Source organism: Peromyscus leucopus, chromosome 2, assembly GCF_004664715.2.
Source record: "Peromyscus leucopus breed LL Stock chromosome 2, UCI_PerLeu_2.1, whole genome shotgun sequence".
Lineage (NCBI taxonomy): Eukaryota > Metazoa > Chordata > Mammalia > Rodentia > Cricetidae > Peromyscus > Peromyscus leucopus.
This window is the reverse complement of record NC_051064.1, coordinates 121,887,817-121,902,698: the sequence shown is the minus strand read 5'-3', so window position 1 is coordinate 121,902,698 and position 14,882 is coordinate 121,887,817.

The following is a 14,882-nucleotide window of genomic DNA, read 5'->3' as shown; positions in this document are numbered from 1 at the left end:
GCCTGTGGTCCTGGGTTCTATCAGAAAGCAGGCTGAACAAGCCATCGAAGAGTAAGCCAGTAATCAGCTCCCCTCCGTGGCCTCTGCATCAGCTCCTGGTTCTAGCTTTGCTTGAGTTATTGTCCTGACTTTTCTGCAGTAGTGGACGACCATGTGGACATGTAAACCAAATAAACCCTTTCTTCCCCAAGTTCCTTTGGTCATGGCTTTTCATCATAGCAATGGGGACCCTAAATAAGACACCTGGCAAGCATGAGGACCTGAGTTCAATCCCGAGAACCCATGTCAAAAACAACGGGAACAAAAAAGCCAGGCATGATGGCACATGTCATCCCAGAACTGTGTAGGCAAAGACAGGCAGATCCCTGAGGCTCAGGAGCCAGCCAGCCTAGCTTACTTGGTAAGTGCCAGGTATATGAGAGACCTTGTCTCAAAATAAATAGGCAGACAGTGCCTGAGGAGCAATACTTAGAGTTGCCCTCTGACCTTCACACGCATGTGTAGACAGAAGCATGCATACTCGCACACATGGACAGGCACACATATTCACAAAGAAGAGGTGTGCGAATAGATGCTGAGTAGACCCAGCACCACAATCCTATCTATGATCTAAAACCACACTCACCAAAAGCTCTGGACAACCCTGGGTCTCTAAACAGGGGGACAAGACAGGGGACTGCTCTGTGGATGCCAGTGAGGGTCTTTCTCACTCTGGTGCCCTCATGATTCACCTAGTACCCACTCCCAAAGGCTGGAATTTAGAAGTAAGTAAATTTCCAAGCATGGATAACTTCTTCTACCAGGGCATAGGAGGTCACTGATCTTGAACTGGAAACACAGAGGGCCTGGCTGGTCCTTCCAGCTCCTCCTGCCACCGAGTGAACAGTCCGAGAAGGGGATTGGGACTTGGCTGAGGCCACCGATTCTGACCTTCAACAGGAATCTCATATTCAGAGAAACACACACAAGGTGTACACGCAGACATGTGGCATGTCCTTAATCCTAAGTAGAAACACACAAGTAGGTGTAGGGTCATGTGCACAAGCACATGTATACACACACACACACACACACACACACACACACACACACACACAGAGAGAGAGAGAGAGAGAGAGAGAGAGAGAGAGAGAAAGCGCAAGCACATACTTGCAACAGGAACCAGCCCTACACACACACACCTACCAAGCACACATTTCCGACAGGAACCAGCCCTCCGTGAAGTGTATTGGGCAGGCACTCTTTACTGCCTCCTGACCTGCTGTAGAGGGTGACCTGGTAACTTGGCCCCCCTGCCAGCCCCCTGGAGTGCTCCCCTGCTCTAGTCTGTGATGCTTGGCACTGACCCCGCAGAGCGTGTCCTCCTTCTCAGTCACAGGGCCAGAGTCCGCTCTCTCCACATGCTGGGCAGGATCTCAGACCACAGACACAGTGGAAGCCAGGGGCCTGGCTTGGTGAGGCTGAGAAAGGTCTGGAGCTCCTAGTCTCAGCCACGGAACCAGCCTGGCGCCCTCCATGACTCAGGGCTGTGGTGTCTGCTCCTGCGTGCCCCGTCCTGGGCCCCTCACTCCACAAAGGGGTTGGAGGTTCTGCCCGGGCTCCCTTAGATTTTGTTTACAATTATCTGGCCTGGAAGCCAGGAAGCCGTTCTGAGCAAGTTTTGGCAGACAGTCCTAGGTCTCTGCCTGAAGATCCCTTCTCCTGATAATCCCCTGGGAAACCCACAGCCACCATAGCTGCCTCCTCTTCCTCCTCCTCCTGCTTCTCCTTCTCCTCCTCTTCTTAGGAACCCCCACTCCGGCTTCAGATTTCCTTGGCAGTCCTCACCCAGTCCTGACAGGTGTCCCGCTCTACTGAAGGGCTGGCTCTCTGCAGAGTGTGGTCAAGGCCTTCAGTGGTTACAAGGCTGGACCCCAGCCACCTCCAGGAACACAGGCCTCTCAAACACCCATAGTCCCGCTTTTGACAAGTGTTTCCTCTTTGGGATCTTTATGGCCCAAAGATTCTGGATTCAGAGATAGGAACATGTTTTTATTCCTGAATCTTCTAACCCCACTGCGACCCTCTCCACATCCTTCAGCCCATCCAAGGACATTGTTTAAAGTTCCTAGTACTGGGTTGATGCACCATGCTGAGCCTCAGGCCACAGTGGTGAGCAGACATGTATGCCCTTACCCTCCAGGGCCTTTTCTCCCGAGAGAGGCAGAGAGTCTTAATCAGTCAAGCACAAGATGTGATCCGCTCTGAGGAGCAAAAGAATCATGACCTGGGCAGACAGCATCCTGGAGGGAAAACATGGCAGTTCTGTAGCTCAGAGGTCTCTCCTGGTTGTTGTTTTGAGACTGTCTCTTGTAGCCCAGGCTGGCCTCAACTTCATACATAGCCTTGAACTCCTAATCCTCCTGCCTCTACCTCCCAAGTTCTGAGAGTACAGGCCTGCACCAATGCACCCCACTCAGGTGTCCTATGGAAGAGGAGAGATTTAAGTTAGGACCAGAGAAATGAGAAAAGAACCATTAGGAGAAGAGAAAGGACCAAGATCTCTGTCACTGTAAAAGCTCCAAGGCAAGAAACAGTCTGGGCATTTCCCTTCCTTCCCGCTTGTCACTTAAACTTTGTCCCACCGTAAGCCACTCCTTCCCCATCTCTGACCCAGCTGGAAGGGCCTCCCTGCCATGCCAGTGGCCTGAACTTCCGTAATGACTTCTGCAAGGCAGCCTCTGGTCTGGTGCGTCAGTACCTGGTGAAGCTGAGACTTGCTTGACCTCAGGCTGCTGAGTAAACTTCGGGGGTCTCCAAAAGGAGAATGGTCAGGTCAGGTCCAACCCTCAGCTGGTATGTGAACTTGCTCATGTGTTCTCACCCACTGGAGCCTTGGAAGCCTCCTATGCGTGCAGATACAATTGTGCCAACTGAAGGGCCATGGATAGGGGGGGCATGAGACAGCCAAGCTTCTCACAGGGTCATCTGTCACCTGTCTCACTAGCTTGGGTACATGGGCACCCAAGATCTGACTACTCAAATACCCACCCGTGTGTTTAATGGGTGTCCAAGGTCTCCAGATGAAAGCCCTCGCTTTGTCCAAATGAGCTCAGAGAGCTCCCTGTCCAGAGCAGAGACTCTTGCCTCCAAAGACAGGAAGAGAAAATTATAGTTCTCATCAGCCCATCAGGGCCACTGTTACTGTAGCTTCCGCACATGGTGGTGTGGAAGACACATCTTGTGCAGCTTTGTGGGTTTTGTCTTCCGTTGTAGGGGAGCCTGCATGTCTGTGATCACCACAGGTTGACTTCAAGGTGACAGATTCCTCAAACTCCCATTCATACACTTGTCATTGACCCCAGAACAAACTACCATGCTGCGTTAAGAAGGGCTTCCAGTCTGAGCCATGGGGTGAAACAGGCCCAGCTCTCCTACCACCAACCAGAACCTATGGTAGCCAGGTGTCCTTTCAGATGCTCCTTCCACTCACAGACACAGGAGTCAGGTACTCAGTGTCTTTCATAGGCCATGGATTACTTCAGTTAAAAGAAGATGCCATAGTTTGGGTCTTGAATTTCCATCCAGAGTCCATGTGTTAAAGTCCCAGCTTGATATTATTGGAAAGTGTGATACATGCTATTCATTACCAACTGGGCAGGATCTAGACTCACCCACGAGACAAGCTTCAGCATACCTGAGAGGGAGTTTCTAGATGATGCTACTCAAGGTGTGAGTCCCACCCTAACTATGGGTGGCACCATCCCATGGAGGAGGGTCCCCGGCTGAGTAAAAAGGATGAGGGTACCTGACACCAGCACTTATCTCTCTCTGCTTCCTGATTGCAGATGCAAGGTGAGCAGCTGCCTCAAGCCCTTCACTGTGACTTCCCCGCCATGACGAAGATCCTCAAACTCTGAGCCACAGTCAATTCTTTCCCCAAGTTGCTCTCGTCAGGCATTTTGTTATAGCAATGGAAATAGTAACAAACACAGAAGGTGATAGGAACGTTTAAGACTCATAGCGGGTTTGGAGGACATGCTTTCAAAGAGGATTGAGGGACTCTAGTCCCTCCCTCTCTCTTTGCTTCTCAGTTGCCATGAGATAGGTGGCCTCCTTGGCCACACTTGCCCACACCATGCCCTTCCTTACCACAGCTCTAAAGCAGCAGACCTAGACAACCAAGGACTGAAATATCCCATGCTGTGAGCCGAAACACATCCTCCTCTCTCTGAGGTGACTGCTTGGGTATTTTGTCACACGGACACAAGACTGATTAGCTAAGGGAATGACACTGAGCATCGTCGTCGTGGCTTCTTGGAAACCAGGACAGATTTGCCCGTCCATCTCGAGACTGGCATTGCATACCCAGAGAAGGGCAAGTCCTGTCACATCACAGGACCACAGGAGCCTCTGACTCTGTGCTTGCAGAGCTGAGGAGGACATGTTCTCTCTACCCTGGGGCCAGGTGACACTTCCCTGATCAGGTCTCCTCCAAGTGCCTCACGGGCACTTCTGCAGAGATACCTGGCAGCCTTGACAGTGCCTGCAACCTGAGTGGATGTCCTCCTCTGGAAGTGCTCTGGTATAGGTGTACCCTCCTATTTCTTCCTTCTTCCTTCGAAGAAGGAGCTGCTGCAAGGGTGTGGGGGTGGGGAGGGATGGAATGGGCGTGGCTTGTACTCAGAAGGCCCGCCTGCCCAGTGAATGACAGGTGCTGCCACACTTATTAGACTCCAGCACAGCTCAGCTTCCCCTCCCACACTGAAAATACCTCTCAGGCCCCTGGCTGAAAGATTGTCTGTGCCCTGCTTTCCTGACTCAATCCAGCTCCTTGCCCAACCTGAGAGATGGGCAGGCTCCTGTCTATCTGAGGTCAGAAGCCCAGTCCATAGCTATCCGTTAGCCCTCGGTCACCAGTGCTAGCTCTAGGCTTTCCAGATGGTCCCACCAGTCCCGGAAAGACGAAAGGCAGCAGGCAACACCTGGGCTGGGAAAGAGGGAAGAAAGAGAAGCAGGCATCCATCTGGCAGCCAGGTGGGCAGGCGGAGCCTCTGGGCCAGGAGAAGGGAAGCCAGAGAGCTGAACGCAGCTGGAAAAGGGCACCGCACACTGAGTCGCATCCCATCTTCCCGGCACAAAGTCTTCATCCCTGCAAGGTCCGGCTCTGAATATAGTGAGCTGTGCCACAGTCCCCGCCTTCCGCCCCCACAGGCGGAGGCTGTGGGCTAGCCTGCACTCATAGATAGCACTTTTGATGGGTGGTGCCACCCTCAGCTGGAAGGGGCCCACTCATGAGCAAATGGCCACTGAATAATGTTGTCCCGTGTTGGCTTTCGAATCGGAGCTCTTTCAGTTGAAGTGAAGGACCCTGAGACCAGGAGCTGAGAAAGTACACGCCTTTCACTCTGAAAAATGCCCTTAACAACAACTGTTAGGCGGATGAAGTGCACCGGCTTTGCCCTGTGGTGTAATGAATTTGGGCCACCTCTGCTGGCTTCGGTGTTCTTGCTTTTAAAGGTTCCTTGGGGGTTCTTTTGGGCTCCAACCTTCTGTGGTACCATAGTTAACAGCTCACCTTGTGAGCATTCATCAAATCCAGTCCTCTTAAACTAGCACGGGTGTGATTTCCTTTTAGAGACTATAGTTCAGAAAAGACAATTGTCCCAGATCCCCGCTAGTTGGTGATAGACCCAGGACTGTCTGGGCAGAGTCCACCCTTTGGACACTACGGCTCCGTCTGCCTTCTGTGTCTTCTTCTGACATGGCCCCTCCCAGGCAGGTGTGCCAAGGAGCGTGGATGTACTTGGTTCTGGGTTTGATCTCTGTAGCTTTAAGAAAACTTTCTCTCTCTTTCTGCTGCAGTTTCTTTAGGAAAACTGGCCAAGCTGGCTGGGAACCACCAGCCAAGAGAACTCTGTGAGAGAATGTCAAGCAGGCTCTTGCCTGGGAAGGCAGATGTGTGTGTGGAGGGAGGGACAGGCGTAATTAGGGCAGTAGCTCGTAGGGGGACTTGACTCCTTCATGGGGGAAGATGGCGGGGCCATCTGTCAGCAAGTCCTCCTGACTCCTTCTTGGGCTGGGCACTGTGGGGGGTAGAGTGATGGTGGGTAATACAGAGCTCCTTTCCAGGTCTCAATGCCCTGACATGAAGACACCTCCTGCTCTCCCTCTCTGGCTCCACCCCCAGCCCCAGGAGCCCAGATCCTGTTAGGAGAGATAAAGTTTGCACTGAAAGCGAGGAAACAATGGCATGGGTGGTGCCAAGTGTGTGGTCTAGGAACTCATTAATAAGCATTTATTGGGCCTTCTGGGAACCAGACACTGGACTAGGCAAAGGGACACACATGCAAGGCATGAGCTTCAACACAAGGGTGGGGCGGGGGAGGGGCACACAGCACACAGATGCTCAGAGACTGGGCGGTGCACAGCAGGCACCCAGGGCTGGTCTCCAGGCCTCCTGCGGCTTTCCTTATTTAATCAAATCCTAGCAGTACCAGCCATCGCTGCTCCCAGTACTTTGTGTGAGGAAACTGAGGCGCAGCCGAGGGGGTCTAAGATCCTGCAGGTCGTATGAGGCTGACCCAGGACACAAATCCTGGCTGAGACTTCTTGTGCAAACTCCAGACAGGGCGGACCTCCACCAGGGCTGAGGAGAGCTGGAGGAAATCGCAAATTCAGGGTGGTCCTCGCTCCAGGACTGGGGCACCTAGGACCACCTGTGCAAGGCATGTCTGGAGACAGAAGGGGTCACGGGTGTGCGGAGTAGAATATGTCAGAGAGGTGTCGGTTGTGTGGGTAGCAGCAGGGTTCTGCAAGGGGGCAAGTGTGGCTAAATTGTGACCGCAAGTGTGACTCATCGGGACAGTAAAGGATGATGCCTGAGAGGTGGCCAGCAGGTGCCCTCTCCAGTAGGATAGCCACATAAGACTAGGGACCAGAGTCATCATGGAGGACGGGTCACGTGAGATGGCTTCTGTTGGGTGAGTAGTGCTGGAGAGAGAAGAGGAGGGCCGTGGTGGGAGCAGGAGGCAGCTTCCTGAGGCTGGGTGGAGGAAGGCACACGGAGAAGGCTAACATCAGAGAATGTGGGGAAAGTGGGTATGGCCCAGTCGCGGGGTCCTGGGTCCCAACCACAGCACATGCGCCTGGGGCCGCAGTGTTGCTGGAGAGGGACCAAGACAGACACGGCCGCGGCCTTTACAGAATCTGCAGTCCAGGAGCTGAGACAGAGACGAATCAAGTAACCACAGACGCCCACGGGGGCTGCCAACAGTCAAGGGAAAATGAAGGTTCCCCAAGGAAATGTGGGGTGCAGCCCTGAGCCTGATATCTGAGGGGACAGCTAGAGACGAAGGAGAAACGCTCCAGAGGGATCAGCAAGAGCACAGCCTGAAGCTGGAGAGAGAGAGAGCTGGAGGGCCGAAAGCTAGGTCACGACAACCCCAGATGCCCAGTGTGGGGAAGGCCAGTAGTGTGGGGGAGGTGCCCAAGATGTGAGGTGTGAGGGCTTTGAATGGTGAGGAACTCAAGGCAGGCAGGTGATATAAAAAGATCTGTGTTCTAGAAAGATCCCTCTGACTATTGTAAGGAGAGTGGGATGAAAGATAAGCATGTCCCGGAGAGATGTGTTAAGAAGCTGTTAGGAAGCAGGGGTGGGTGGGGAGGGGTGGGGTAAGGCCCCCTGTGGATCAGGGGCACTGAGAGACTGCACAAATCAACTTGATGACTGACTTGGGTACTTGGGATGGACCCCAGTGCTGAGAAGCTGACCAGATGGACATTCACAGACTTGTGAGTTACTGGGAATGGGTCCTCTGAGCCATAGTCAGCTTGAGATGCCGTCCTTGCATCCCTCACAACACACTAATTTTGAAGGAAAGACTCATGATTGGCCCTCCTTAGATTTTGAAATTCCATGTGAAAGGTAGGAAACCCCACCGTTGTGCCTTCACAGGGTTTTAGACACTGTGACAGGAGGAAGTTGGAGCTCATAGGGTGTTGCCGAGGCTATTTCCTGGCAAGGTATGGCAATTTTATAGATTTATTTATTTTTTATTTTATTTAATTCTGCTTTAAAAGGATTTATTTTATTTATGTATGTATGTGTATGCATTGCTGAGCCTGCTTACTCTCTCTCTCTCTCTCTCTCTCTCTCTCTGTGTGTATATGTGTGTGTGTGTGTGTGTGTGTGTGTGTGTGTGTGTGTGTGTGTGTGTGTACTCACAGAGGCCAGAAGAGAGTGTCAGGATTCCCTGGAGCTGGAGTTACAGGCATATGTGAGACACCCTCCTTGTTATACAGGTGCTGAGAACTGAAGTCTGGTCCCTCGTGATTGTGCAGCAAGCACTTTTAATCACTGAACCATTGCTCCAGTCCCATTCAAAAAGCTGTAACTTCAAGAAACGTGAAGACAGGTTAAGAAGATGGGAAGAATAATTATCCCCCACTAAGAAACGCTTATAGACCCTGGAAGTCCCTCCCTCGACGTGGTTGCTTATAGACTTCACTATGCCGGCACACTTCCTGAGTCAGAACTCAGAAAACTGGTTTAGAAAGGATAGCTTTTTCTCTTCCCTTTCTACTTCTGGGTTTCGTTTATTTGTTTTTCATTCCTGCCCAAATCCTCAGCCTGCTTGCTTGCCCTCACATTGGGCATTCTTACTCTTTTCTCTCTCTCTCTCTCTGAATGCCTCTCCCCACACCGCCTCCCTCGCAGCTTCTGGAAGGCTTGCTTGCATTGCTAAGCCTGCTTATTTCTTGATCTCTAACCCAAAAGACACAGCTTTCTCACTTTCTCTTAGCCACCTTTCTTCTCCTAGTGGCTGCTGAGGCTTGACTGGCCCGCCCGGCTGTTTGCCTCTCAAATTCCAATAAAATGGCCCCTCTGGTGATACCAGGGTGTGTGGTGGGTGGCGCTGTTTGCAGAACTGAGCTGGTGGGTGGGGAGCAGGCTCGTATGGAGTTAGTTCTTCACTTCTAGACTTACCTACTAGGTGTGAGTAGCCTGAGAGATATCCACCCAGGTGGGGGCTTACAGGTTCCGAGTTCCCAGCCTTGGCATGTCTGTGTAGACATAAGGGTCTAGGAATCGCTGGCTGGAATTAGAAATATAAACAATGGCAGTGGTAGGGGTAGGGGGTGGGTGGGCAGAGGACACTCAGCAATAGTCCAGAAGGAGGAGTTGCAGGCAGAACAGTAGAAGCCACAGAAGTGGTCTGTGGGGGCAGAGGCAGGCTGGAGATACAGAGTGGTCCTCAAAATGGAATGTCCAGGGTTCCTCAGCAGGAACAGTTTAGATGGGGATGGGGGCGGGGCAGGGAGGCCAGCATGGCCTTGTGGGTCTGGGAAGAGAACCTGAAGATGAGAGGTCACTGCCAGGGAATGAGGCTGATGGAGGGGCCCAGGTGCCTAGTTAAAGGGCAATCAAGGAGTGCTCTGAATAAGAATGAAGTAAACTCCCTTGGGAGGTGGAGCCAGGCGGATCTCTGTGAGTTCGAGGCCAGCCTGGTCTACAGGGTGAGTTCCAGCACAGCAGGGCTGTTATACAGAGAAACCCTGTCTCGAAAAACAAAACAAAACAAAACAACAACAAAAAAAAGTAGACTGACTTATGTGCATAAAAATGCCATAGTGAAATCCATTGCTTTGTATCCAAACCAAAATAATAATAAATAATAACAATAATCACGAGAGAGAGAGAGAGAGAGAGAGAGAGAGAGAGAGAGAGAGAGAGAGAGAGAGAGAGGTGGGGTGGGGTGGGGAGAGCTGGATCAGGGCAGGTGGAGGGAGAAACATGGAGAGGCTGCTGAAGGGAGGGTGGCCTTGCCTTCACAAAGTCAGCCCTTGAGGCCAAGAATCAGACAATCTGTAGCACTCCTGGAGGCAAGGAATTGGGCTTTCCAGCCGAGTCAGGGGAAGGCAAGTCAGCCATTGCCCTTTGGTTTCCTCAGGGAAGGTCCAAGCAAAGCCTCTCAGGGATGGAGGGGCTGAAGGCAGAGAGGAAAAGCTGGGGAAGAGCTCTGGCCAAGAGGAGGGACGTGTGCTCTCCAGAGGCATTTGGAGTTCCTAGGCCTGGAGGTGGGAATTAAGCATAACTGACGGGAGTCCTGACCTCTGATCCACCTAGCGTGGTGGTGGTGGTGGTGGTGGTGGTGGTGGTGGTGGTGGTGGTGGAGGTGGAGGTGGTGGTGGTGGTGGTGGTGGTGGTGGTGGTGGTGGTGGTGGTTAACAGACTGAGCCTGCCTCTCCCTTTGCCATGTTAAGCTGGGCTGGAATCGCTCCACTGTCTTGTCCTGAGAAGCTGTGGCTTGGCCACCATGCTGCCAGTAGTGGCCAGCACTTAGGAAGCATGCTTGCTGCATGGCTGAGCAAAGAGAGAGACATAAGTGAAGGCATGGGGGTAAAGAGCACCCCAACAGTGACTTCTGGGAGAGGGCATCAACCCTCACTTTTATAAGTAAGGAACGCATACTCTACCAAACTTGCTTTGTTGGGAGGTAGGGGGCCACCACGCTTCCTCTAGTGGGCAGACAGGCTCCTGTCCTTTGAAGAGGCAGGTCCACTGGCTTAGACCATAGCTCTGTCTGTGCACAGGCAAAGGCCAAACTCGATCCATTGCACCAAACCTAGATTGAGGTGAGGGTGCTAGGGGAGGGATGTCCTGAAGTAGAGGGTCAGCTCTGGGACAAAGTGGGTGGAAAGGGAATAGAATGTCCAAGACAAAATCATGGAGGTGCTTGATGTCAAGTCAAGGGGTCTGTATGGTGGTATTTTATTTGTACTGAAATGTGATTTTAATTGTATGTTAATAAATAAAGTTGCCCGGGGGTCAGAGCAAGAGCGTGGCGGTGGTGGCGCATGCCTTTAATCCCAGCACTTGGTAGACAGAGCTAGGTAGATCTCTGTGGTCAAGGATACAGCCAGCATTGGAGACACACGCCTTTAATCTCAATACCATAGAAGTCCTGGAGGGCTGTACATACAGGCAGTGATGAGGCAGTCACGTGTTTGGGTTTACAACCAATGAGAAGGCAGAACAGAAAGACTATATAAAGACAAATACACAGGAAGTAGGTCTCTTTTGGAGAGTAGGACCACCACAGGAGGAAAGGTAAGGTTTTAGCTCTGAGCTCTGACCTCTTGGCTTTCTTCTTTACATTGGTTCTGTGTTTCTTATTTAATAAGACAGTTGGTTACATCTACAGGTCTGGACCCTGTGGACATGGGGGACCATGCAAAGTCTGAGAGGAAGGGTCAGCAATCTGACATCAGGATCTATCCCAGACATGCTGGGTGTCCTAGTAAGGGTTTCTATTGGCTTGTTGAAAGACCATGACCAAAAAGCAAGTTGGGAGGAAAGGGTTTATTTGGCTTACATTTCCACATTTCTGTTCATCACTGAAGGAAGTCAGGACAGGAACTCAAACAGGGAAGGATCCTGGAGGCAGGAGCTGATGCAGAGGCCACGGAGGAGGATGCTTACTGGCTGGCTTTCCTATGGAACCCAAGACCACCAGCCCAGGGATGACACAGCCCACCATGGGCTGGGCCCTCCCCCGTCAGTCACTAAGTGAGAAAATGCCTTACAGCTGGGTGTTGTGGAGGCATTTCCTCCACTGAGGCTCCTTCCTCTCTGATGACTCTAGCTTGTGTCAAGTTGACACACAAAACCAGCCAGTGCCCAGGTAAGGCTGGAGTTCATCAAGGAAGGAGAGTGAGAAGTGAAAGCTGACGAGAGTCTGTTGGTAAGTTTACCTGTGGGAAGGACGAGGACTGGCCTGAGGGAGTCACTGGCCTCTCCAAGTCTGAGGCTTCAGTTGCCTCCATCCTTGGGAAGGGGCAGGAGATCTGGCAGGCTCAGCTTTGCACCCACTGGAGTGATGGGCTGGGACATGTCTGTGGGGGGGTTGTTTCTGGGATTCTGCTGTCTGTTCACTAACTGATCTGTCTTGGCTGCAGCTGGGAGCTTGCGAAAGCCTCGGCCTGCAGCTGTCTTGGCTTCTCTGGGCCTGGGGTTTCGTCTTTCTCTGCTAAGGTAGGTCAATGGGTCACCTGGTTGCCCCTACCTCTGCTTCAAGGAAATACTTGTCTCCCTGACACTTGTTCTCTAGACTCTGGGCTACTTGGAGGGCAGCGGAAGCTTGCACTGGCCTCCACCTCCCCAGAACCTACTATATCTCCCACAGCTTCCCAGAACTTACTCTCACCCCACATTTACAATGGGTTCTTTTCATTTCTATTTATTTTTAAATATTTACTTACTTTTTTTTAAATGTGTGGGTGTGTGTAACTGAGTGGCTACACTAACACCTCCTGTGCACAAGGAATTCAGAAGAGGGCATCAGCTCTTCTGGAGCTGGAGTTACAGGTGGTTGTGAATTACCCGGCATGGGTACTAGGAACTGATATCTGGCCCTCTGCAAAGAGCAGTCAGTGCTCTTCACGGCTGAGCCATCTCTCCAGCTCCACACTGGTTTCTTCCCAGGCATGGTAACACCTACTAAGTTAATGACCTTAGCCTTGTGAGGTTGGCCTCATGCCATGGGGCCAGCCAGGGGTTGTGAGCCCCTGAACTCAGGTCTCATTGCCAACTGTGTTCTGAATCCTAGAGACAGGACACCAGGGTCCCAGGTTTGTTCCTGATATCACTCTCTGGGTGACCCTGACAAGTCCATCCAGCCCACTCGGAGGGGGACAGGAGACTCCATGATCATCACCAGCTCCTCAGCTCAGCTTCTGAAAGACTGAATGGATCCTCACACAGCAAACACCCCTGACCCTTCCTGGGTGGTCAACCTGTGTCTGTGAGTGTGTGTGTGTGTGTGTGTGTGTGTGTGTGTGTGTGTGTGTTACGGTGACTGGTTTAACCAGATGAAGGGCTGGCCCACAGATCAGTGTAGGGTCCAGTCAACATACATAGTCACAGAGACAGCACCCAGGAGGCCAGAAGATAGCCAATGCAATTGCTGGCCAACCAATGCCTCGGAGATTGCCACCCAGCCACATCCACTTCTCTAGCTCTCTCCCAACCCATTTTCTCTAAAGTCTCTTTCCATGGGTTAGACTAGGTGGGTGTTTTCTGCTTATCTGGTGCTGCTGGCCAATGTCTCTGTCTGTTTTCCGTTGCTGGAACAGCATGCCTCGGGCTGGCAAATTTATAAAAGAAAGAGGCTTATTTTTGCCCACAGTTCTAGAGGTTGGGAAGTTCAAGTTCAAGATACAGGCAACTTCCTAGCTTTCCAGTGGCAGTTTTTACGCTCTGTCAATCATGGGAGAAAACAGATAGGGGTAAGGGAGAGGTGCAGAAGACAGAAAAGAAGGCCATGGTCTCACAATAACAAATCCATCAGAAAGACAAGCATCACTCCGTTCAGAAGACTTCTGCCCAGGCCCCACCCCCAACACTGTGGACCACTCAGTCACAGCCTCCAGCCTTCCACTTAACCCTACCCTTACCACCATGGTTAAGGTAAAGGCAGCATCCCCATTTCATAGACGCAAAACCAAGTCTAGTAGCGTTTCTCAGTCAGAAGCAGCGTTTTGGGGTTACAGACCTGAGATCAAGCCCCAGTTCTCTCACTTGTCAGCCTGAGGGTGGGGCGGGGGACACCAATATCTCTTGCGCTCTGTGTAACACAGTCCCCATTCCTATCTTGGGACTAGCAGGGGATGAGGACTTACCTGTCATAAGCTGTGTGCCCTCAGCTCTCTGAATCTTGAAGTTTTTGCTTGGTCTAGGAATGGGGGAAATGGCTCTTGATTCATAGGCTTGGCTAGGGGTTATAGAAGTGTGCTAGCGAAGCTGGTACTCAATAAAGCACAGTTTACCTGAAGATGCCGGACTTCTAAAGAAAACAAGGAGGGCCCTAGGGCTGGGCCCACGGTTATCTCTCATGTTGTAAATATGGCTGCCATGAACATCTGGATTATTTCCTACAGATAAAGAGTCCCACAGTGATTGCTGTGCAGGTCAAAGGGCACTGGCTGTATATGCAAGTCAGCAGCTTTTTTTTTTTTTTTTTTTTTTTTTTTTTTTTTTTTTTTTGAGCACAGTCAAGTAGTCCTGGGTGTGGCCCCTACCCGGCCAATTCTATTATGTGGCCTTGGGTAAGAACTCCACCTCTTTAAGCCTATGGTGCTTATCTGTCCATCAAGGATAATGTCATTGCCTGTCTCAGGGGATTGTTGCCGCTCATGAAGAAAGTGCTCATAAAATCTACCTTTTATTATGGCTCCGGCTTGCTCTGATCCAGCTTCCCCGGTTAATCAATAGGGAAATCCAGGCTGAGGGAGGGAGGAGCTGCATGCAAGGTCACACAGCCTTTATTGGTGGCCCAGATAGAGTTGGGCCCGCTCCAGCTTCTCTTCTGGGAGGCCCAACTAGAACCCAAGAGCTGGAAGGGACAGAGCTACTATGGCACAAGGTCTCCAGGTAGCAGAAGTTGGAAGTAAGTAGAGGGATGTGGGATCCAGGTGTGCATCGTGGCCTGTACCTGTCATCTGAACTCTTAGACAGGGAAGCAGGAGGGTGTGAGTCTAATTCCAACCTGGGCTGTGTAGAGAGTTCAAGGCCAGCTTACATTACATAATAAGAATGTGTTTCAAAAGGAAGAGAGAGAGAGAGAGAGAGAGAGAGAGAGAGAGAGAGAGAGAGAGAGAGAGAGAGAGGGGCAGAGACATACAGAGAGACAGAGACACACAGAGAAATGGATGAAATGGTTGTAGTGACATATACCAGCAATCTGGCATTTGTAGGTAGAGGCCAGGACCAGAAGGTCATCTTTGGCTATATAGAGGTTTGAGGCTAGCCTTGGCTACATAAGACCCCATTTCAAAACAAAAGCCAAATGAGAACCTATCTCAAAAAGTCCCCTGGGACTCTCTGCATCCTGAGTGATGTC